The 25,090-nt window shown below is 47.1% G+C and overlaps 3 long non-coding RNA genes across 6 annotated transcripts; 2 read left to right on the top strand and 1 right to left on the bottom strand.

Annotated features, from left to right (window-relative positions):
- Positions 1-714: 714 nt before the first annotated feature.
- Positions 715-5,508, bottom strand: LOC139361313 (uncharacterized). Of its 2 annotated transcripts, XR_011618856.1 has the most exons (4): positions 5,321-5,508; positions 4,102-4,181; positions 1,808-2,045; positions 715-922 (listed from the first exon to the last, which is right to left on the bottom strand). It is a non-coding gene; the product is annotated as an uncharacterized lncRNA (long non-coding RNA). The 2 variants fall into 2 exon arrangements; XR_011618855.1 differs by lacking the exon at positions 715-922 and having other exon boundaries at positions 1,592-2,045.
- A 90-nt stretch (positions 5,509-5,598) lies between these two features.
- On the top strand, positions 5,599-15,009 carry LOC139361312 (uncharacterized). 3 transcript variants are annotated; one of them, XR_011618853.1, is made up of 3 exons: positions 5,599-5,722; positions 10,974-11,054; positions 14,711-15,009. It is a non-coding gene; the product is annotated as an uncharacterized lncRNA (long non-coding RNA). The 3 variants fall into 3 exon arrangements; XR_011618854.1 differs by lacking the exon at positions 5,599-5,722 and adding an exon at positions 6,677-6,843 and having other exon boundaries at positions 10,974-11,182; XR_011618852.1 differs by lacking the exon at positions 5,599-5,722 and adding an exon at positions 6,686-6,843.
- Positions 15,010-15,018: 9 nt separating this feature from the next.
- LOC139361314 (uncharacterized) lies at positions 15,019-19,951 on the top strand. Its single transcript, XR_011618857.1, has 2 exons — positions 15,019-15,362; positions 19,728-19,951. It is a non-coding gene; the product is annotated as an uncharacterized lncRNA (long non-coding RNA).
- The last annotated feature ends 5,139 nt before the right edge of the window (positions 19,952-25,090 follow it).

The following is a 25,090-nucleotide window of genomic DNA, read 5'->3' as shown; positions in this document are numbered from 1 at the left end:
CGTTTGTTTTGCCTCCTGATTTTACTTTCCATGCCTTTTTTGTTCTCCTCCACTTCTCATTACTATCCCATTCGGATTTAAGTTCTTCTAGAAAAGTTCCTCCTTCCTCAGCAATTATTTTTCAGCTTCCGTTGTCTCCGAAAAAAAAATACTATAAAAGGTCGCCTTTATCTTGGAAAGAAGATTCAGAATGTGTTGGCTTCCTGTTTTGTTGGTGAGATGTGTAGAGCTTGGAGATTGGACTGTGGGTCAGGATTCTCCGCTAAGCCTTACATGAGAGCTCTGAGCTGCTGGTCTGCCAGCCATTTCTCTCTCTGCTCTGTTTTTATTAAACTCAAATAAGTTCAAATATGCATGATAGGCCAGGCGCGGTGGCTCACGCCTGTAATCCCAGCACTTTGGGAGGCCAAGGCTGGTGGATCACGAGCTCAGGAGTTCGAGACTAGCCTGACCAACATGGTAAAACCCCGTCTCTACTAAAAATACAAAATTTAGCCGGATGTGGTGGTGCGTGCCTGTAATCCCAGCCACTGAGGAGGCTGAGGCAGGAGAATCGATTGAACCCGGAGGCGGAGGTTGCAGTGAATTGAGATCCCGCCAGTGCACTCCAGCCTGGGTGACAGAGCGAGACTCTATCTCTCTCTTTCTCTCTCTCTCTCTCTCTATATATATATAAAATAAAATATAAATATATATATTCAGGATAATGGCATATCTAATTCATCTGCTTTTATGGCCCAGGATGAACGTTTAAATGGAACCCGGAAATGAAACTTCTCGTTTTTCGTCAGCTTCTAGTCCCAAGCTGATGGCGACCCCAGAGCCTCCACAAGTGGTCTGGCGCCATCTGGTGGTGGGATGCGCTGATGCTTTGCTGCCTGATGGACAGAAAACGCAGTGCGTAATGAAGAAAACCTGTTGACTGAAATACACGCAGAGACTTAGACAAAGGACCGGTGACATTTGCAGCACATGACTCAGTAGCCCAAAAGTTCAAATTTGTTATTAAATATGCAAATTTGTGAAAGTTACAGAATCTTTGGGACCATGCAAAGTGAAGATTGATAATAGGTGTGTGCACTTTAGGCATGAGGCATGTTCAGTTTGTAACTTTGTAGTGAGATGCTTGTTCTTAGTATGGAATCCAGATGTTGTCTGCTGGTAATTTATGCTCCTGTGCAAAACGTGGGCAAATTGATTAATTTTTATCAATCTCATTTCATCTCGTTCTCATCTGTAAAAGATCATGTCTAAGGACCCTTACACGCTTTAAAAACTTTCAAGGAACCCCAAACATTGCAATATTCTGATTTCCTCTAGTGATTGTATGTGCTTCACATCCATGCTTTCTTCCATCCTCCAAGAGTTTAATGTTATCAGGAGGTGTGGAGGTAATACTAAGAATTGTCATTTATTGGATGCTGCTATGTTTTTTATACTATCTTAGGTAGTTTAACATTTTTAAAATTCTGGCTTACAAAAGTCTGTAACGTAAGTATCACTGTGCTCATTTTACAGATAAGGCATGTAAAGCTTACCGCACTCTGCTTTCCATGTTTACAAACTAAAAGATAAATGAGAAACAAGGAAGAAATATGCTAATTGTCTTTATGATTCAGCACAACACCATTTATAGTGTATTTACAGCTCAGTGCAATTTGCCACTTTGCAACAATACAAAATGTCAAGTATCCAAGCCACATCATCGCTCTGTCTTCACATACTGATAAAGCTGCTGCCACACCGAAAGTGTAGGAAGAGTTTTAAAAATGCATTTTCCAGGGTGCCAGGGGAAACAAATATTTACCAAGACCAGAGCTGGTATTTCACAAATCTCTTTTCTGTGAGCTGAGGAGTGAGGAGAGGTGGAGTGACAAGCCGTCAAGTGTAATGACCATGTCCCAGATGCTGATGCAGGGATGGCGAGTGGCAGAGGACTATTGGCAGGTGTCTCGGGCATGGCACTAGAGCAGCACTCCATTTCTGTTGACCGGTTTGTTTGGGTCTTCCTTTTAAAAGTCAGTCATCCTTTTCCAAAGTGTGCTCTGTAAGGCATTCATACATTTTATATGGAAAATAAAGCTTTTGAGGCCGGGCGCGGTGGCTCAAGCCTGTAATCCCAGCACTTTGGGAGGCCGAGACAGGCGGATCACGAGGTCAGGAGATCGAGACCATCCTGGTTAACACGGTGAAACCCCGTCTCTACTAAAAAATACAAAAAACACCTAGCCAGGCGAGGTAGCGGGCGCCTGTAGTCCCAGCTACTCGGGAGGCTGAGGCAGGAGAATGGTGTAAACCCAGGAGGCGGAGCTTGCAGTGAGCTGAGATCTGGCCACTGCACTCCAGCCTGGGTGACAGAGCGAGAATCTGTCTCAAAAAAAAAAAAAAAAAAAAAAAAAAAAAGAAAAGAAAGCTTTTGAATGAAATACTGTGAGAAACAAGGGGCTGAATACAGTTAAATGAGTTTCTTTGCTCTAGTATAGGATTTCTTGAAACCTTTCATGTGTCAATGTGTACTTTTAACCTAATTTATAAATTAAATGTATTTTATTATATAAATTAAATACAGGTGATAGGGTTTGGCTGTGTCCCCACCCAAATCTCATCTTGAATTGTAGTTCTCATAATCCCCATGTGAGTCGGGAGGGACCTGGTAGGAGGTAATTGAATCATGGGGGTGATTGACCCCATGCTATTCTCATGATAGTGAGTTCTCACGAGATCTGATGGTTTTATAAGGGGCTTTCCCCTTCTCTCAGCTTACATTCTTCTCCTTGCTGTTACCATGTGAAGAAGGACATGTTTGCTTCCCCTTCCACCATAATTGTAAGTTTCCTGAGGCCTCCCTAGCCATGTAGAACTGTGAGTCAATGAAACTTCTTTCCTTTATAAATTACCCAGTCTCAGATATGTCTTTATTAGTAGTGTGAGAATGGACTAATCCAACAGGTCAAGGTTAAATAATTCAAATAACCCCAATAGCTGGGGAGCTGGGGATAAGGCAAAAAATGTAACCTTTCTCCCAGAGCTAGGAATCCTTCACCCTAACTACTTTAGCAGACTTGTGTGTGTGTAAATTTCTAAAACCTACCCTAGTAGCATCACCTTGCTTATGTGGTATCATAGTGCATTAAATCTGATGAATGTTGAAATAATGCTCTGTAGACGTCAAACAGCAACCCTGGTCCACACTTACATAGGGCAACAATGAACCCAGAAACAGCTTCTCTTTTGAGGAGGGCTTGTGCTCTCTAGGTGGTACACCCTCCTGCCATTGCAACCTTAGGTGACCCACCTGGCTCCTCGAGACATTGGGGTTTGTTTCCAATGGTTGAAATGAATGATCAAACCCACACTGACTTGATATCCAGACAGACTTTCCTATATCATAGATATTAGTCATCAACATTTTAGGGCATAAATTATGTTTCAGAAGTCTGTTGAGAATTCCTAGGCTGCTAAACACTTGGGAAAATCCCAGACCCTGATGCATTGCATCTTACCATTTGCTTTGTTTTGTTTTTTGTTTTTTGAGATGGAGTCTCACCTCATCACCCAGGCTGAAGTGCAGTGGCGCGATCTCATCTCACTGCAACCTCTGCCTCCTGGATTCAAACAATCCTCCTGTCCCAGCCTCCCGAGCAGCGCCCGCCATCACGCTGGCTAATTTTTAGTAGAGATGAGGTTTCACCATCTTGGCCAGGCTTATCTTGAACTCCTGACCTCGTGATCCACCCGCCTCGGCCTCCCAAAGTGCTGAGATTGCAGGCATGAGCTACTGCGCCCAGCCACATCTTACCATTTTAATAGCAACGTCTTTACTTTGTGCCTGGAACTTTACAGGCAGGAACTTCATGAAGCCTCCCGGCAGCCCTATAAAGGTAGGGACATGTAACATCTTTGATGTATAGAAGATGAACTGAGTCAGAGAGTCGTTAAGCAACTTTCATCCCTAGACAACTTCCAGAATCTCTTAGTGACTCCTACTGTTTCCCCTAGTTAGCTTTTGATTCTCTCCGTGAGATCTGCTCTCAGAACTTCAGCTGATCCTGATGCAGCCTTGCTGACCTATGGAATTTCCCCTCCTTTTCCAGTGCTTACCTCTCATTAGGACCTATGAGTCATTCCTCTGAGCATGACACACTGGGGCAAATGTCCGTGTCAAACTCTGTTAGAAGTTTCTATATTAAGATATAAAGAGAAAGAAGCAAAAAGCAAACTTTTATGTACACTCTGACTTCAGTTATGGGAAATGCATGGAAAAGAAAGCTGGAAGGAAAGACGGTGATGACATTGCATTAGAGTTGTAGGACAATGGATAGTTTTTTCTATTTTCTTAGTTTTATGAAATATGGTATATCAGTTATTAAATGAGAAAGGTTTACCTTCTTACTAATTTAAATATTTCTTTCCGAAAACTGAAATACGTCTATCAACTCAGATGGTTACCAGGCAATATCACAAAATTTGCATTTTTTTTTTTTTTTTGAGATGGAGTCTTGATCTGTTGCCCAGGCTGGAGTGCACTGGTGCAATCTCCACTCACTGCAAGGTCCACCTCCTGGGTTCACACCATTCTCCTGCCTCAGCCTCCCAAGTAGCTGGGACTACAGGTGTGTGCCACCACGCCTGGCTAATTTTTTGTATTTTTAGTAGAGATAGGAGTTCACTGTCTTAGCTAGGATGGTCTCGATCTCCTGACTTTGTGATCCGCCCATCTCAGCCTCCCAAAGTGCTGGGACTACAGGCATGAACCACCATGCCCGGCCAATATGCAATATTCTTTAAAATAGTTACCATTTATCAATTGCTAAATAATTGTATCTTACATATGTAACCTTGAACCCCTGTAAGAACTGACCAAAGCAGCTATTATTATTATTATTATTATTATTGAGATGGAGTGTCACTCTGTCGCCCAGGCTGGAGCGCAATGGCACGATCTTGGTTCATGGCAACTTCTGCCTCCGGGGTTCAAGTGATTCTTTTGCCTCAGCCTCCTGAGTAGCTGGGACTACAGGTGCAAGCCATCACGCCTGGCTAATTTTTGTATTTTTAGTAGAGACAGGTTTCACCATATTGGCCAGGCTGGTCTGGAACTCCTGACCTTGTGCTCTGCTCTTCTCGGCCTCCCAAAGTGCTGGGATTACAGGCATGAGCCACTGCGCTCAGCCCAAAGCAGTTATTATTATACACTTTTTGAAGCTGAGGAAACCAAGGCCTAGAGAAGGGCAGTGATTTTTTTCCAAGAACACATTGCTGGATTTGCACGGCCAGGCTCATGTTACTTCAAAGTGACCATCATCACCTAATCATTCACCTGGTTGAAACTTATTCTTTCCATTTTCAGGGTACCCAGAAATTTTGTTACTGTATCAAGATCACAGGAAGAGTGTTTGAGACATCACCAGAATCTACAGCCTCTGCTGGTGCTCCTGGGTTCAGCTTCTAGCATTACAGGTGTGCTAGCTTGTCTCCAAGATGGCACCCATGAGCCCTAAATTCCTGGATTGATGCTCTTGCCTAGTCCTCTATTGTGTCATATCAGGATTGTTCCAAGTAACCAATAGAACACAGCAGAGGTGATGGCATGTCACAAAGTTAGGTCATAAAGGACATCATGGTTTCCATGTTGCTGGCTTCCTCTTAGATAATTTTCTCTGGAGGAAACCCAACTGTGTGTTGTGAGAAGATTTAAGCCATCCAGGGAGAGATCCACATGGTAAGGAATGGAGGCCACCAGCCGACAACCATGCCGGTGAGGGATTTTTAGAGGCAGATCCTCCAGCCCCAATCAGGCCTTCAGATTACTGCATCCCACATAGATTACAATGTTGTGAAATGACACTGAGTCAGACTCATACAGCAAAACCACTGAACTCCTGACCCACAGACACTGAGATAAATGTTGTTTATTAAATCACAGAGTTTTGGGGGTAATTAGTCACACAGTGATAGATAATTGATAGACATTGCAGATAACTTGTCTCTTTAGTCCACAAGACTTTAGACAGAGAGGAACTCTACTTGAAGATCTATTCTTAAAGAACTACACCTGGTCAGGCACGGTGGCTTATGCCTGTAATCCCAACATTTTGATAGGTCGAGGCAAGATGATTGCTTGAGCCCAAAAGTTTGAGAACAGCCTGAGAAACACGGTGAAACCCCATCACCACAAAAAACTTTCAAAAAATTAGCCAGCCATTATGGTGTGTGCCTGTCATCCCAGCTACTTGGGAGGCTGAAGCAGGAGGATTGCTTGAGTCCAGGGGTCAAGGGGTCAAGGCTACAAGTGAGCTGAGATTGCACCACTGCACTCCAGACTGGGCAACAGAGTGAGACTCTGTCTCAAAAAAAAAAAAAAAAAAAAAAAAAAAAAGAACTACACCTGAGAAGAATTCTCTGTATTGGGATCTGATTTAAATAATTACATCCTGGACTTCAAACCTAGATATCCTGTACAAGTTTGAAACTTTTGGGAGGAGTTGAGAGGAATGAGAGTATTTTACATGTGGGAGAAATATAAATAATTTGTGGCCAGATGGTGGACTGTGATGATTTAAAATACATCCACTGATTATTTAATATTCCTTTCAAAAGATGCAACATAATTCCCCTCCACCTGAATGTGGGCTGGAGTTAGTGACTCGTTTGTGGTAAATAGAATGTAGAAGTGATTGTGTGTGATGTCAGAGACTAGGTCATGAAAGTGATGGTGTCTTTCGGCTTGCTCTTACTCTTGGATGATCTGCTCTGGGGATAGTTGTGAGTAGGCCTGCAGCCCACAGCCATGTGAGTGAGCCTTTTGAAGAGTGGACCTTCCAGGCCCAGTCAAGCCTTCAGGTGACTGCAGCCCCAGCCAACATCTTGGGAGACCCTGAGTCAGAACCCCTGCTAAGTCACTTCCAGATCCCTAAGCCTCAGAAACTGTGAAGAAAAAAAAATGGATGTGGTTTTAAGCCCTAAGTTTGGGGCATAGTTTGTTATGTAGCAATAGATAATATGTCTGATATGGTTTAGCTGTGTCCCCACCCAAATCTCACCTTGAATCTTAGCTCCCATAATTCCTTCATGTTGTGAGAGGGACCCAGTGGGAGATAATTGAATCATAGGGTGGTTTCCCCCGAACTGTTCTCATGGTAGTGAATCAGTCTCACAAGATCTGATGGTTTTATCAGGGGAAACCCCTTTTGCTTGGTTCTCATTCTCTTCTCTTGTTTGCTGCCATGTGAGATGTGCCTTTCACCTTCCACCATGAGAGTGAGGCCTCCCCAGCCATGTAGAATGGTGAATCTATTAAACCTCTTTTTTTTTTTTTTTTTTTTGGTAAATGGTCATGTCTTGGATATGATTTTATCAGCAGCATGAAAATGGACTAATACAATGTTATTGCTGAAAATTTGCCTTATAATATTTTCATATTTGGATGAGAAAAAAGATTTTGGATAAATCGAAGCAAACTCTTTTCATCCTAAGATAACAGAAACAGAGTAATTTGCCTCTATTCTTGCTCCTATTTTGTCCAATATAAGCCCAGAAATGCCTTTTGTCTTTATTGTCTAATTTTTTTATTGTAGAAATGTATTCAATCACTATATTTAATTTAGAGAACTTTGCTGTAAACAGAACATTCACAATTTTTTTAAATATATATTTTCTGAATAGCTACTTTATAATGTACACTGGGCATCCAGAGGCTATAAAGATGAATGAGGTGCAGTTATTGTCTTCATGGAATTTAACCTACTCATGGACTATTAAATAATTAAAAAACAATAATATATATTAAAGTACCAAATGCCATATATCCATATATTCTGAATTGTCTATTACCCTTTTACTCCTATCTTTTCAACTTAGCCTTTGCAACTGAAATCTTTCTTAAATTTTAAGTACATTTTATTTTTAAAAATCTTTTAGAGATGGAGTCTCACTATGTCACCCAGACTGGTCTTGAACTCTTTGCCTCAAGCAATCCTCCAGCCTCAGCCTTTCAAAGTCCTGGGACTACAGGTGTGAGTCACCGCACCCAGGCAATTCATTTATAGCTGAATATACCACCAGGTGTGGTGGTGTATGCCTATAGTCCCAGCTTCTCCAGCTACTCAGAAGGCTGTGGCAGGAGGAGCCCTTGAGCCTAGGAGTTCTGGACTGCATTACAGCCTGGGAGACAGAGCAAGACCCCGTCTCTTAAATATATATATATATATAAAATACAAAGTAAAAAACTCACATATCAAAGTGTGTACTCCTGAATTCACACAGTGACACACCCATGTATCCACACAGTGACCTACCCTTGTATCCACAATTAGATTTGGGAGCAGAACATTACCCAGCCCATATCCTGAGGAGCTGTTATTTTGCCTTCCATCGCCATACAAAAATTTTGCCAGTTTTTGAAATTTGTGAATGGAATGATATATGTAATTTTTGATTTGGCTTCTTTCACTTAAGTTACGCTTGTGAGATTTACTTTTGCTGTTCAGGGTAGCAGTAAATTCCCATAGGTCTATTACATTAAATTATATGAATACACTTGTATAAATACACTTGTCCATTCTACTGTTGATGGATAATTCGATGATTTCCAGGTTTGGGCTATAATGGAAAGTACTGCTAGGGACATACACGTACATATCTTTTGGTATCATAGAACTCTTTTTATCTGGTCTACACTGGCAGTGGAATTGCTGGGTCGTAGTGTACTTTTAGCTCAGCTCTGTCTCCCTCTCTGTGTCCTTGCTGTCTAGCTTTTCAGTATCTCCTATTAGTAGAGTTTCAAGTTTTCCCACATCTTGTTCCACATCTGCAACAACATTTGATATTATAACTCTTTTTTTTCATTTGAGATGTTCAGAAAGTGTGAAGAAAAAAAAAAATGGATGTGGTTTTAAGCCCTAAGTTTGGGGCATAGTTTGTTATGTAGCAATAGATAATATGTCTGATATGGTTTAGCTGTGTCCCCACCCAAATCTCACCTTGAATCTTAGCTCCCATAATTCCTTCATGTTGTGAGAGGGACCCAGTGGGAGATAATTGAATCATAGGGTGGTTTCCCCCGAACTGTTCTCATGGTAGTGAATCAGTCTCACAAGATCTGATGGTTTTATCAGGGGAAACCCCTTTTGCTTGGTTCTCATTCTCTTCTCTTGTTTGCTGCCATGTGAGATGTGTCTTTCACCTTCCACCATGATTGTGAGGCCTCCCTAGTGTTTTATTATTTATTTTTTACCTAGGTTTTCTCTTTTTTTTTTTTTTTTTTTTGAGACGGAGTCTCGCTCTGTCGCCCAGGCTGGAGTGCAGCGGCGCAATCTCGCCTCACTGCAAGCTCCGCCTCCCGGGTTTACGCCATTCTCTTGCCTCAGCCTCCCGAGTAGCTGGGACTACAGGCGCCCGCCACCTCGCCTGGCTAGTTTTTTTCTATTTTTTAGTAGAGACGGGGTTTCAGTGTGTTAGCCAGGATGGTCTCGATCTGCTGACCTTGTGATCCGCCCGTCTCGGCCTCCCAAAGTGCTGGGATTACAGGCTCGAGCCACCGCGCCCGGCCTTTACCTAGGTTTTCTCCTGTGCTTGACAAGTCTGAAGGAATCAGAGAGGCAGAGACTGTGCAAAATATAAACTGCTCCTGAGTCTGAATAGGATGCATTAGAAGATGTAACAACTTGTTTGACAGACCCTTGTTCTCCCTGAACAACCAGATTTGTCCGAATTCCTACCTGGTTACCAAGTCATTAGTTACTAGTTGTTTGTTAGTTGACTAGTTAGTATCAACTCAGCATCGGTCCGTTCTGTATGGATGTATATGTATATATATAAGACATATATTTAAATATATATAAGGATGTGTATTTAAACGTGCTGATGGCCAGGTGTGATGGCTCACACCTGTAATCCCAGCACATTAGGAGGCCAAGTTGGGAGGATCGCTTGAAGCCAGGAGTTTGAAACCAGCCTGGGCGACATAATGAGACCTGTCTACAAACAAACAAAATAACTGGGTGTAGTGGCACACACATGTAGTCCCAGCTACTCAGGAGGCTGAGGCAGGAGGATCGCTTGAGCCCGGGAGATCGAGGTTACAGTGAGCTATGATTGCATCATTGCACTCCGGCCTGGGCAACACAGCAAGACCCTGTCTCTGAAAATAAAATAATAATAATAATAAATTGTCCTGGGCATATGAGGATTTTGATTCAGCATCCGGCTTTCATTGTCCAGAAGAGGGCAGCCTCGTTCCACGTTTTGTCTGTAGCCTCCCTGCAGACACCTCCTCCCTCCTCTGTTTGTTAAAGGGCAGGCTTTATTTGTTAAGCGCATGACAGCCTCCTGGGCAGCCAGGTGGGAACTTGGGAGGTATTTTTTCTCTTTGTTCTTTCTGGCTCTCTAACCAGATTCTAGTTAATTCCACCTGAGGTCTGGACGTGTCCTAGTTTCATTTCTAGACCTGCTGTCCCAGCTCCCTACTGTGTCTCCCAACCTCCTGCTGCAGACCCCTCAAATCTCAGACCCTCCCCTCCCCTCCCTCACCTTCTCTGTTTTCCAGAGGAATGTTTCCAAAGCACGTGCTCAAAAACGTTCCAAGGCTAGCATTTGAAGAAATAAATACATGTGATTAGGTTAAAGTCTAAATCCCCCGGTGGCATTCTTGACCGCGAAGAATCAAACTGCAATCCACTTCTCCACTTTCCTCTGCTTGTACTCCCCTCAAAAAACCCACGTTTCCGTGGAATAAGCAGAACTACGGTTTGAACAACTCTAGGTCCGAGTCTAAATGCAAAGCTCAATGTCTTTACTTTCCATCCATATGACCATGGCAAGGAAGTTAACCTCTATGAACCCTGGTTTTCATATCACTAGATGGGGCTCAGTGATACCTGCCCCTCATGGTTGGCGTGAGCCATCTTGCCCAATTGCCAACCAAGTTTTTAAGAATCCTCCAATAATCCCCCAAACTCTCCCTTCTCTTTCAGATAGTGGGACTCTGTGCTCATGCCAGTAAGTAAAGAAGAAGGAATAAGAAAGACACTGTGTGATCTAGTATTAATAAGGAAGTAAGTGATCAAATTACTCCAGCTAGATCAGTAGAATCTATTATCAAGCACGTTGAGGCCGACAGCATTCACAAATCAACTGTCTACGTTTATACTCACTGATGACTCGTGTTTCCTTTCGAGGACAAGTAAGCTTTTTAAATGATCAAGACGTTTACATTAGTTTTGCTCTTCAATGGCTTTTCTCAAAAAAGATCCAAAGGCAAAAGTTAAATTTAAAAGAGCTTTCCATGTGACTACCCCAAAGAGAGATTATCAATCACCAAATTAAATATTTGTATACAAAATAATATCTGGATGCATAGATCCTTATGTTCATCAGATGAAGAGTGAAAGACTTATTAGTCACCACGCTTTATTTACACCCCTGTCAAAATTACATGAAAATATTTCTCTCCAAAGAACCATTCTAGAGAACCCTTTCATACAAAGTGGTGTGTGTACATCTAAGAGGTTGCTCAGTTTAGCTCAAAGGCTAAAGAGTTTAGTAAACTGAGTTCCACCACCTCATGACTTTTAAGTGGTAGGTTACCACCAGAAAGAGACGACTTCAAGCACAGATTTCTAGCAGCAAGGCCAGGATTAAAAACCCATGTGACAACAGGCTTCAGAGAGAGGAACAATCCATTCCTAATTCAAAGGCCATCAAGCCCGAGTTGTAAGAACATTTTTGACTCTGAGGATCTTCTCTTTTCACCAAGAAAATCCCTTACAGCCATGGTTTAACATTCCCAAATTAAGAAATAGAAGAAACCAAATTAATTTTTAATTTATACTCCACTTTTTTATGTTTTCAATCGTCCACTACTGCAAGATGTACACTGAACGGTACAAGTCATGCGCATCATTTTCATCAGACAACCTCATCTACCAAAATGGTGATAACACAATCTTATTTTGAAGCCAAAAGAGAGTTATAAACATCAATCGTTTTCAGATATGCTTTAAAAATGTTCAAAAGTAACATCATTATTTTAAGTTACAGCACAATCATTAAAGGAAAAAAGAACCCAAGAACAAATAAAATTCGTTATTATTTTAGTTACTTTTAGTGGGAAAAATAAAACAAGATTTGGATTTTCAGCCAGGATAAAGTAAAAAGACTCTTGCCAGATGTCCATTTTCTCATTAATGAACTACTTGAGACTGTACTCCTGGGTCAACTTATTTCTGCTTCTCCTGTCTCTAGACCTATCTTAATTATATTTGTGTCTCAGGATCCATGACATCGATTTAAACAAACCCATGGGCAAATCTAAACACTGACCACACAGTGTCCAGTTTATTCATTTCTCTACAAAATGACAGAAATTCAGCCTTTAATCAGAAGTTGATTCTACCTAAATTCCTAATAAAACTAATAAAATGAAGTCACCTGGCCTGGCGCAGTGGCCCACGCCTGTAATCCCAGCACTTTGGGAGGCCAAGGCGGGCAGATCACGAGGTCAGGAGATCGAGACCACCCTGGTGAACATGGTGAAACCCCGTCTTTACTAAAAATACAAACAAATTAGCCTGGTGTGGTGGCGGGCGCCTGTACTTCCAGCTTCTAGGGAGGCTGAGGCAGGAGAATCTCTTGAACCCAGGAGGCAGAGGTTGCAGTGAGCCGAGATTGCACCTTTGCACTCTGGCCTGGGCGACAGAGTGAGACTCCGTCTAAAAAAAATTAAAAAAAAAAAATAGAAGCCATTAAAATGAACACATTTTTGTCAATGAGAAATAAACTTGTTTATTCCATGCTTTCAGGGTTCAATGAACTCTTAGAAAGCGTTTTCTGCATCCTGCTGGTTGTGGAAGTGTTTTCCCTGCAAAATGTTGTCAAGATGCTTAAAGAAGTGGTAGTTTGTTGGCAAGAGGTCAGGTGAATATGGTAGATGAGGCAAAACTTCATAGCCCAATTTATTCAACTTTTGAAGCCCTGGTTGTATGACATGTGGTCACGCGTTGTGGAGAACTGGGCCCTTTCTGTTGATCAGTGCCGGCTCCAGGTGCTGCAGTGTTCCGTGCATCTCATCGAATGGCGTGGCATACTTCTCAGATGTAATGATTTCACCAGGATTCAAAAACTGTGGTGGATCAGAAGACCGGCAGCTGACCACCAAACAGTGATCATGACCTTTTTTTGGTGCAAGTTTGACTTTGGGAAGTGGTTTGGAGCTTCTTCTCAGTCCCACCACTGAGCTGGCTGTTGTATGAAATGCACTTTTCGTGGCATGTCACAATCTGATCAAGAAATGGTTCAATGTTGTTTCATAGAATAAGAGAAGATGACACTTCAAGAGGATGCTTTTTAAAATATTTGGTCAGCTCATGAGGCACCCACTTATCAAGCTTTTTCAACTTTCCAATTGGCTTCAAATGCCGGATGACCATAGAATGGTCGACATTCAGTTCTTCGCCAACTTCTCGTGTGGCTGTAAGAGGATCAAATTCAGTGGTTGCTCTCAATTGGTTGTTATCAATTTCCGGTGGCTGCCCACTACCCTCCTCATCTTCAAGGCTCTTGCCTCCTTTGCAAAACTTCTTGAACCACTGCACTGTACATTAATTAGCAGTTCCTGGGCCAAATGTGTTGATGTTGTGAGTTGTCTCCCCTGCTTTAGGACCCATTTTGAACTCGAATAAGAAAGTCGCTTGAATTTGCTTTTTGTCTGACATCATTTCCACAGTCTAAAATAAATAAGTAATAAGTCATTAGCAATAAAAAGCAAGAAATGCCCATTAAAATGATGAATAACATAACCACATTTATTTAAGAAGGTATTCCAGTATCAAACAGCAAATTCCAAGAATGCAAAAACTGCCATTACTTTTGTACTCACCTTATAGTAATTTGTGCGATTTCTTTTTTTCTTTGTTAGCCTGGCTTGATAGTGACCAATTTTGTTGATCTTTATGAAGAAACAGCTGTTGTTCTATTGAGTTCTTCTGTTGATTTTCTGTTTTCAGTGCCATTGACTTGTCATCTTGTTTTTATTTCTTTTGAGTGAATTTGGCTTATATTGTTCTTTTTCTTTTCTTTTCTTTTTCTTTTCTTTCTTTTTTTTTTTTTTTGAGACTTAGTCTTGCTCTTTTGCCCAGGTGACCTCGCTCTGTCGCACGAGGTCAGGAGATCGAGACCATCCTGGCTAACACGGTGAAACCCCGTCTCTACTAAAAATATAAAAAATTAGCCGGGCGTGGTGGTAGGCGCCTGTAGTCCCAGCTACTCAGGAGGCTGAGGCAGGAGAATAGCATGAACCCAGGAGTTGGAAACTGCAGTGAGTTGAGATCGTGCCACTGCACTCCAGCATGGGTGACAGAGCAAGATTCCGTCTCAAGAAAAAAAAAAAAAGAAAACATAGTAGCTGGGCATGGTGGTGCATGCTTGTAATCTCAGTTATTCGGGAGGCTGAGGCAGGAGAATTGCTTGAACCGGGACCCGGGAAGCGGAGGTTGCAGTGAGCCGAGATCCTGCCACTGCACTCCAGTGTGGGCTACAGAGCAAGATTCTCTCTGGAAAAAAATATATATATATATATATATATATATATATATATATATATATATGTATTTGAAGTATTATCCAATGAGAGCAGGTGTTCTGGAAGACCTCATCTAAATACAGAATCTGAATGGGGGTCCATGTCACACCTGCCATTTTTTCATCTTTGCAGCTGGGCTTTTCTCCTCTTCTCTGCTGGATTCTGCTGTTTCCCACAAGGTGTTCAGAGAGTCTGCCCTGAATCCTACAAGCAGGAGATGAGAAACACACAGTGACACCAGCAGGAGAACATGAAGATGTGGTGACAGTTGTCCTCCTCCTGCAGAGTCCAGAGCAGTGCACTCCTACCACTGGTGCCCTAGCTAAGCCTGGGGGCCAGCATGCCCGATGATAGTCTGGGAGTGCTGCAGAGTCCCCACAATGGGCACCCAGCCTGTGCCCTTGCATTCTGCATGATCGTGGCCATTGTCACATCAGAGCCCCTGTGTACAGATCAGTGCATCCTAGCAGAGCTGCATGTGAGGAAAGACCACGTGAGTCCCGGGAAAGAGCTGAGGCCCTGCAGGGGAAGGTGGCCAGGACCGAGACCTGATGCCTGTCTGGAGAATCGTCTGTGGGTGTGAGTGGCACTGTGGGGTCAGTGCCTGGGTTCTGCTGCTCCCCCTCCTCGAAGATCAGGGCCCAAGCAGGGGATGGCATGTGTGTGGCACCTGGAACTGCAGGGCCACTACACATGTGTGAGGCCATCATGGGGACCTGAACACGGTGTCGTCTGCAGACCCCACCCATCCATTGGCCCCAATTCCTGGCCAGCTTCTGCCAAGGTGAGAGGGTGGAATTTGGAAGGTGGGTGTAAGCTGAAGCCTGTCCCCCAGTGGCTGACATACAGTAGTGACACTCTCTGTGTGGGAGAAAGAAAGAGAGATCAGACTGTTACTGTGTCTATGGACAAAGACGAGGACATAAGAAAGTCCATTTTGATCTGTACTAAGAAAATTCTTCTGCCTTGAGATGCTGTTAATCTGTAACCCTAGCCCCAACCCTGTGCTCACAGAAGCATGTGCTGTATTGACTCAAGGTTTAATGGATTTAGGGCTGTGCAGGATGTGCCTTAGTGAAAATGTGTTTGCAGGCAGTATGCTTGGTAAAAGTCATCGCCATTCTCCAGTCTCGAGTACCCAGGGACACAGTGCACTGCGGAAAGCCTCAGGGACCTCTGCCCAAGAAAGCCTGGGTATTGTCCAAGGTTTCTCCCCATTGAGGCGGCCTGAGATATGGCCTCGTGGGAAGTGAAAGACCTGACCATCCCCCAGCCCGGCCCCCGTAAAAAGTCTGTGCTGAGGAGGATTAGTGGAAGAGGAAGGCCTTTTTGCAGTTGATATAAGAGGAAGGCATCTGTCTCCTGCTCATCCCTGGGAGTGGAATGTCTCAGGGTAAAACCTGACCATACATTCTATTTACTGAGATAGGAGAAAACCACTTTATGGCTGGAGGCGAGACATGCTGGCGGCAATACTGCTCTTTACTGCACGGAGATGTTTGTGTAAAGTCAAACATAAATCTGGCCGACGTGCACATAGAGGCACAGCACCTTTCCTGAAACTTATTGATGACACAGAGTCCTTTGCTCACATGTTTTCCTGCTGGCCCTCTCCCCACCACTACCCTGTAGTCCTGTCACATCCCCCTTGCCAAGATAGTAGAGATAGTGATCAATAAATAGTGAGGGAACTCCAGAGACCAGTGCCGGTGCGGGTCCTCTGTATGCTGAGCGCGGGTCCTCCATATGCTGAGCGCAGGTCCCCTGGGCCCACTTTTCTTCCTCTATACTTTGTCTCTGTGTCTTATTTCTTTTCTCAGTCTCTCATCTCCAGCTTTCGAGAAATACCCACAGGTGTGGAGGGGCAGGCCCCCTTCACTCTGATGCCACCCTTGCCCTCACCTAGCTCTCTCATACCTGGGATTCTAAGGGGTCTGCCCCAGGGTTGGATGTCCACTGCCAATCAGAGGTGAGCACGTCGATGCCTCCTGGATGTGGGGCTACTGGTGGTCAAGGCCTGGCAGTATGTGGAGGGTCTTCTCAGAGGGGCCATGGGGCCAGGGAATGGGATGGGGCGCTAACTCCTCCCTGCATAGGAACTGCAGCCCCCAGCCAAGCCCGCCCAAGTATTCCAGGTGCTGCCCATCCCGCATGCACACTGCTAGGCTCCAGGTGGCCTGGCAGAGAGGGATGGCCTGGTGGGCAGCTGAGAAGCCAGAATGAAGGGGGCGTGCACTGCCATCCGCAGTCTGGCAGCCACGAGCAGGGCGGCTGTTGCCTGGTGAGCGAGGGGGATTGGGGAAGGGCAGGCAGCCCAGTGGGCCTGATTTACCAGTGAATGAGCTGTGGGCAGAGCTGCTCCTGGCTGAGGGCTGGGGTTGGGACAGTCTGTTTGTACCTCCTGGGCTCCAGACTGCCAGCTGCCTGCCCAGGGTCTGAATGTCCTACTGTGACCTGTTTCCTCACCTGGCCCAGAGGACAGATAGGGAAGGCTTGTGTTGAGGCTTAGGCAGGGTAATCCCAGTCAGCCCTCATTAGCTTGCCTGTCCTCCAGGTCTTTTTGATTTCTTTTTTCTCTTCTTTGTTATGAAACTCTGGAGAATTGTCCTCCAGCATGTCTTCAGCTGGGGAGGTGGAAAGCCTGGACCTTGCCCTTGGCTTCAGGGCCCCTTCTGCGTGCCCCCTCCTCCTAGGGTTTTTAAAAGCATATACTTAGCAACATACCCTGTACCTGAGAGAGCTGCAGAGAACCTCCTACGTGTCCAAACCAGAACACTTTGTTCCCTGACCCCAGGCCCTCATCACACCCCAAATCCTTTCAGGTGGCCAGCTTCAGACAAGAGTCTGAACTCAATGCTTGTTTCCTGGGGTCTACACAGGCCCGTATGATGGGGCTACCTCCATTCTACCCCTGTGCCTCCCCCAATTCATTAGGGGCCTCAACTCCAGTGATTCCTAACTGGGAGTAAGGTTCCCCAGGCAAGGAATGCAGCCCTCCCCAGAATGCTGGCCTGGCCATGTCCCAGTGGACATCAGTCCTGGAGCAAGAGGTCCAAGGCAGGGAGTTTCACCCACCATTTCACCAGGTGTGGTGATCTTCCTGGGTTCCTAGCCTTCAAGATGGGATTTTTACACTCTGCCACAGTGGGGGAAACCGAGGCACAGGGCCAGTGAGCGGTAAAGAAAGAAAACCTCTGTGACTAGGAAACATGTCACTTGCCCAGCACAGCCGCGCCAGGATAGCACCCTTGGGATGTACTGCTGAGCTGTTCTTGGCGCGTGGCATGGCACTGGGGTGGAGGTCAGCAGCTTGTGGAGTTGGGGGTGGGGGTGCTGGCAGGAACAGGTAATTTTGGACCCACCATGGGGAGGAAGGGGACATTGCCCCTTTCCCCACACCTTGGGCACAGCAGCAATTTTCTTCTCTGATGTTTGTGGGCACCAATGCCTATGTGGGTGTGGGTACATCCTCCCCTTTTGTTGGTGAAGAACCTTCCTGCAGCCGTTGGGGTGGGTATGGGCACCACATGTGCCTGGCAGCAGGGTGGGGCCTGCGGAGGCTTGGCTACTATATGTCTCACTGCCACCTCCCCAGAGGAAGCAGACCTTGTGCCCTAGCGCCCCTCATACCCAGTCCCTCACATTCTTCACTTGGCATCTCCCTGCCGGATTCTCCCAACTCAGCCCCTGCCAGGTTTCTCCAGGCCCTGTGGGCCCTGGGATGGGCTCAAAGGAGGCAGCAACTGTGCTGCCTGCCTCTGCCTGAAGTCAGGGATCCCTGGCCGCTACTGGCGTCTGGTGGGCAGGGTAGGTGGGGAGGTCAGGGGTCAGCTTTTCCACTCCCTAGCCTGCACTGGCGAAGCCACCAGGTGTAACTGGCCTGGAGGCTGATCTGTGTCCTCCACAGTCCCTTGATGCATTGTATCAAAGCCAATCCTTGTGTGAATGACTTGGCCTGTTGTTACCGCCCAGGTCAAACCAGAACCGAAAGACTCTTGCACTCGGGCCCAGAGCCTGGGGCTGAGGCCGCCATGACCACCCTGTTCTCTTCCTTCTGGGGTCCCTAGGAAGCTCCCAGGACTGAATGATCCCCACAGAACACAGTGGCCAGGATGGGAGGGCTGGAGGTCAACTCCCCCCCGCCCCTACCACCACAACCAAAAGGCCCCATGGAGGTTGGCCCTGAGCTGTGGGTCCCTGTCGGATGCAGGTTCCCACGGATACTTCAGGGGGTGAGCATGGGTCCTCCTGGCTGACGGGAGTCTGGTGGGCACTGGGTGTGTGGGGCCTGTGTAGGTGGGTTGGACAGCACTGGGCCTAGCCAGGGAGCCGGGGACTGGTGTGGCCAAAGTGGGCGGCAATATGTTGCCAGAACAAAACTACAGTGCAACCAGCACAGCTGGTAGGGAGAAGGAGGCCTGCCTAGCAGGACCATCCACCCCTGTCCTGGCCCCAAGCCCAGACTGCCTGCCTGTACTGGACATTGCCTGGTCCAGGAGGCCTGGGCATGAGGGTCAGGTGGTGTGTCCCTGGGTTCCAGACTTTGGTGGTCCCTTGGGAGCTGAGCATCCTCTGGACAGGAGGAGGACTCGCGGTCCACTGTTTGTATCGGCCCCTGGGGGTGTGCCCCCACCCCAGCTTCTGAGCCTACACAGGGACGTGGCCAGGGCTCCTCCCCTGACCTATGGCTCCAGCTCTGAAAAGCTCACTGATGACTCTAACAGCTTCCTCCCCAAAGCTTGGGTCCTCGTCTGTGGGAATGGGGTGTCCCAGGCCCCCTGCAGGCAGGAACCCACCCCCAGCTCCTCTGGTGGGCCCTCCTGGGATTTCTTACCTACTGGCTTGTGAGACCCGGTTGGCCAAACTTGGTGTCCTATTTTTATTTTGGCCTTTTTCTTAGTGTGTGTTTTCTTTAACTACTGCTGTGTAGATCTTCTATTGGAGTTTTATGTAGAGAATCTTGCCCACCCAGAGGGCCCCCACCCCAGAGAGCCTCCACTTCGGCCCCCCCTGGGCTGGTCCTGCTTGTGCTCCGCTTGGTGTGAATGTTGAGTGTGATGGATCCACACGGCTGCTTGACCCTGCATCTCCTTCCTTGTTGCTGAGGCCGGTTCTGTTCTCTCTTTCTCCATGTGAATTGCACTTGAAGCCAAGATGAAGGATGAGAAGTGGTTGCTACGAAGGACCCTCCTGCAGTGAACCCACTGTGAGGAGGCTGCGCTGACCCAGCCTGTCATTTCCTTCTCTAAGCTCATTCCAGAGGTCGGCCAGGGGCAGAGGCAGCCCGTACCTGCCTGCTCTTGTGGCCCGTGAATCAAGAATGGATTTTACATTTCCAAATGCCTGAACAAATAAAAAAATAACAATTCATGACACTGAGAAGGTTCCATGTCCATAAGTAAAGTTTGATGTGGGTGCAGTCATGCCCATCTCTTCACAGGCCACCTGCAGAAGGCTGCTGTGGTGTAGCCATGGCAGAGTTGCATTCTTGAGGTAAAGATCAGTTGGCAAAGCTGAAAATACTGACTCCTGGCTCTTTAGGGAAACAGTTTCCAGTCCCTGGTTTAAGGACTGTGTGGCAAGACCCCAGGATCTTGGTCAGCTTGTTCCTCACTCAGGGCCTGCTGTGGCCTTCCCTAGTATGTCTGCAAAGTCTGCGTGCTATGGTGCCTCTCATGGGGGCATTGAGCTCTGTCGTGCTAGATTTCAGGGTGTCTGCCTCATGGTCACCTGTCTCACCAACAGAGACCCTGTGGCCAGATTCAAACTAGCAGGAGCGGTTGGTCTTTGGCAGCAGGGATACCTTCAAGCTGAGCTGCCACCCACCCTGAGGTGGTCCCATGACACTCACTGTCTCGGTCAAGATTGGGGCAGGGGTGGTGTCCTGAACTGCCCTGCGATGTGGATCGTAATAGCCAGGGGGGAGAGGGGGTTGCTGTTACTCCCCATATCATGGGGAGTGCCTCACCCCCTGCGATGTGGATCATAATAGCCAATTACTCCCCCCTGCAATGTGTGTCCATTATTAGCAGTCTCTTTTATTCAGGATATTAGGAACAATTTCACAGGTTGCGTGTACCCAGCCTTCGACAGGAGAACGAATACCATCCTCTGCACCTCCGGATATTAGGAACCATATCACACAATGGGTGTACACTTTTTGGGAGATTTGGGGTAATGTCGTCCTGTGTTTCCCTGAATATTCGGAGACATATCACAGGGCGGTTGTACACCCACTACTCTCTTGGAAGGAACATCATACTTTACCTACTGGAAATTAGGAGCAATATCACAGACTGGGTGTCAAGCCACTGTCATACTGGAAGTAATATCATGCTCTCCCCCACAAGTTATGAGGAACAATATCACAGGGGGGTGTGTACCTTCTTTGGTAGTGGGAGTAGTATCATCGTCTCTTCCTTTAGATGACAGGAAAAATATCACAGGGTGGGTGTACACCCCGTGTGTTTTTGGAAGCAATGTCATTCTCTCTTCTTCTAGGTTTTAGGATTCATATCACAGGCAGGATGTACACCCCTTGTTTTATTGGATGGAATCTCATCCTCTTTCAACCTGTATCTTTAGAACAATATCACATGGGGGCTGTCCATCCCTTCAATATTGTTAGTAATACCATCTTCTCCTTTCCTGGACATAAGAAATAATATCACTGGAGCGGTGTACACCCCTTGCAATGTTGGTAGTAATATCACCTCTCCCCTGTGGTTATTAAGGACAAAATCCCAGGGTGGCTGTACGGTTCCTACTTTATTGGGAGTAATGTCATCCATTCACCCCCTGGATAAGAGGAACCATATCACTGAAGAGGTGTCCACCCCCTTCGATGTTGTCAGCCATGTCATCCTCTTCCTGCCTGGATATTAGGAACGATACCCCAGGGTTGCAGGCGGTGTATACCCCCTGCGATATCAAAACAAATCATGCTCTTTCCCGCTGGATATTAGGAACTACATCACAGGTGTGTGTGCACCTTCTGGGATATCGGGAGTACTATCAGCCTCCACCCCTCTGCATATTAGGAACAATATACAGGGGACAGGGTGGTTACACCCCCTGCGACATTGAGAGCAATATTCTTCTCTTTCCCCTGTACATTAGGAACCACATCACAGGGGTCTGTACACCTTCTGCGATATTGGGATTAATGTTATCCTCTCCCCCAACTGAATGTCAAAAACAATATCACAGAAGGATGTACACCCCCTACGATATTGCCACTGGTATCATCGTCTCCCTCCCAGGATATAGGGAACAATATCACAAGGGGGTGTACATCCCCTGCAATATTGGGAGTAATGTCTTCCTCTCCCCCGCTGACTATTACGAACAATGTCACAGAAGGAGTGTACAACCCCTGCTCTGTAGGGGGTGATATCCTCTCCATCCCTGGATATTAGGAACAATATCACTAGACAGTGTACACCTCCTGCAATATTGAGAATAATCCTCTCGTCCCCTGGATATCAGGAATCATATCACAGGGGTGGTGTACATCCACTGCGAAATCAAAAGAAATACCATCATCTGCACCTTTGGATGTTAGGGACAATATTATGGGGGAGGTCTACAACCCCTGCGATATTGGGAGTCATATCATTCTCTCTCACCCAGGATATAAGAAACAAGACGACCGAGGGGATATACAACCACTGTAACAGTTTCAATAATGTTATCCTCTACTCGAGGGCTATTAGGAAAAACATCATAGAGGGGTGTACACTTTCTTCAATGTTGGGAGTAATATCATTCTCTCCCCGCCGGATATCAGGAACAAGTCTATTAATTATTAATATTAATAAATATAATAAAAATTAATAATAATAATCAATGTTAATACTCATAATAAAGGTAGTAAAAATGAATACTGGTTAAAAATGTTAACAATTGGTATTAATAATTAATAGTAATATCACTATTAATAATAAAAGAATGATATCAGCAATTAATGTTGCTTAAGTCAATATTAAGAGATGTTGGTAATAAAATAATGATTAATATTACGAACTAATAATATTGTTAAATGACATTAATATTCATAATTAATTTTAAGCGTGCATAATCATATATGTAAAATAATTATCCATAATTAATAATGGTATCCTATTAATAGTGTCATTGAAAATTATTAAAATTGATCATTGATGTTTAATAATTAATCAAATTATTACTCCTAATACCGCAAGGGGTGTACACCTAACTGTGATGTCATTCCTAATATCCAGTGACGGAGAGCATGATGTTAGTTTTAATATCGCAGTAGGTGTACACTCAAGCTGTGACACCGATCCTAATATCCAGGCGGATAGAATATGACAAGACTCCCAACATAGCAATGAATGGACAGACACCTGGTGATACTGCTCCTAATATTCACGGAAGAAGCATATGATATCATTCCTAATATCACAGGGAGTGTACAGTTCTTCTGTGATATTGTTCCTAGTATCCAGAAGGGGAGAGGATGATAATAATTCCGGTATCACAGGCTGTGTTCACCCGCCCTGTGATATTGTTATTAATATCCTGGAAGGGAGAGGATGATATGGCTCCCGATAGAGCAGGAGGTGTACAACCAGCCTGGGATATTGTTTCTAATATCCATGGAGGGGAGAGGCTGATATTACTCCCAATATGACAGGGGGTGAACATCCATCCTGTGATACTCTTCTTAATATCTCAAGCCCGAGAGATTCATACTAATACCAGTATTGAAGACACTGTACATCCCCGTGTGATACTCTTCCTGAAATGCGGAAGGGAAGAAGATGGAATTAATTCCCATATCACAGGAGTTGAACACACACTCTGTAATATCTTTCATAATTCGCAGGGGGGTGAGCCACCCCCCGCGAGGTGGGGGACCAATAGCCACCCCCTCTCCCCCCCTTGGCTATTGGGCGCCACCTCGCAGGGGGGTGAGCCACCCCCCGCGAGGTGGGGACCAATAGCCACCCCCTCTCCCCCCCCTTGGCTATTGGGCGCCACCTCGCAGGGGGGTGAGCCACCCCCCGCGAGGTGGGGACCAATAGCCACCCCCTCTCCCCCCCCTTGGCTATTGGGCGCCACCTCGCAGGGGGGTGAGCCACCCCCCGCGAGGTGGGGACCAATAGCCACCCCCTCTCCCCCCCTTGGCTATTGGGCGCCACCTCGCGCAGGGGGGTGAGCCACCCCCCGCGAGGTGGGGACCAATAGCCACCCCCCTCTCCCCCCCTTGGCTATTGGGCGCCACCTCGCAAGGGGGGTGAGCCACCCCCCGCGAGGTGGGGACCAATAGCCACCCCCTCTCCCCGACTCCCCCCCTTGGCTATTGGGCGCCACCTCGCAGGGGGGTGAGCCACCCCCCGCGAGGTGGGGACCAATAGCCACCCCCTCTCCCCCCCTTGGCTATTGGGCGCCACCTCGCAGGGGGGTGAGCCACCCCCCGCGAGGTGGGGACCAATAGCCACCCCCTCTCCCCCCCTTGGCTATTGGGCGCCACCTCGCAGGGGGGTGAGCCACCCCCCGCGAGGTGGGGACCAATAGCCACCCCCCTCTCCCCCCCTTGGCTATTGGGCGCCACCTCGCAGGGGGGTGAGCCACCCCCCGCGAGGTGGGGACCAATAGCCACCCCCTCTCCCCCCCTTGGCTATTGGGCGCCACCTCGCAGGGGGGTGAGCCACCCCCCGCGAGGTGGGGACCAATAGCCACCCCCTCTCCCCCCCTTGGCTATTGGGCGCCACCTCGCAGGGGGGTGAGCCACCCCCCGCGAGGTGGGGACCAATAGCCACCCCCTCTCCCCCCCCTTGGCTATTGGGCGCCACCTCGCAGGGGGGTGAGCCACCCCCCGCGAGGTGGGGACCAATAGCCACCCCCTCTCCCCCCCCTTGGCTATTGGGCGCCACCTCGCAGGGGGGTGAGCCACCCCCCGCGAGGTGGGGACCAATAGCCACCCCCTCTCCCCCCCTTGGCTATTGGGCGCCACCTCGCAGGGGGGTGAGCCACCCCCCGCGAGGTGGGGACCAATAGCCACCCCCCTCTCCCCCCCCTTGGCTATTGGGCGCCACCTCGCAGGGGGGTGAGCCACCCCCCGCGAGGTGGGGACCAATAGCCACCCCCTCTCCCCCCCTTGGCTATTGGGCGCCACCTCGCAGGGGGGTGAGCCACCCCCCGCGAGGTGGGGACCAATAGCCACCCCCTCTCCCCCCCTTGGCTATTGGGCGCCACCTCGCAGGGGGGTGAGCCACCCCCCGCGAGGTGGGGACCAATAGCCACCCCCTCTCCCCCCCTTGGCTATTGGGCGCCACCTCGCAGGGGGGTGAGCCACCCCCCGCGAGGTGGGGACCAATAGCCACCCCCTCTCCCCCCCCTTGGCTATTGGGCGCCACCTCGCAGGGGGGTGAGCCACCCCCCGCGAGGTGGGGACCAATAGCCACCCCCTCTCCCCCCCTTGGCTATTGGGCGCCACCTCGCAGGGGGGGTGAGCCACCCCCCGCGAGGTGGGGACCAATAGCC

This window comes from Macaca nemestrina, unplaced genomic scaffold (assembly GCF_043159975.1).
Source record: "Macaca nemestrina isolate mMacNem1 unplaced genomic scaffold, mMacNem.hap1 Scaffold_163, whole genome shotgun sequence".
Taxonomy (NCBI): Eukaryota; Metazoa; Chordata; class Mammalia; order Primates; family Cercopithecidae; genus Macaca; species Macaca nemestrina.
This window is presented reverse-complemented; position numbering and strand designations above follow the sequence as displayed.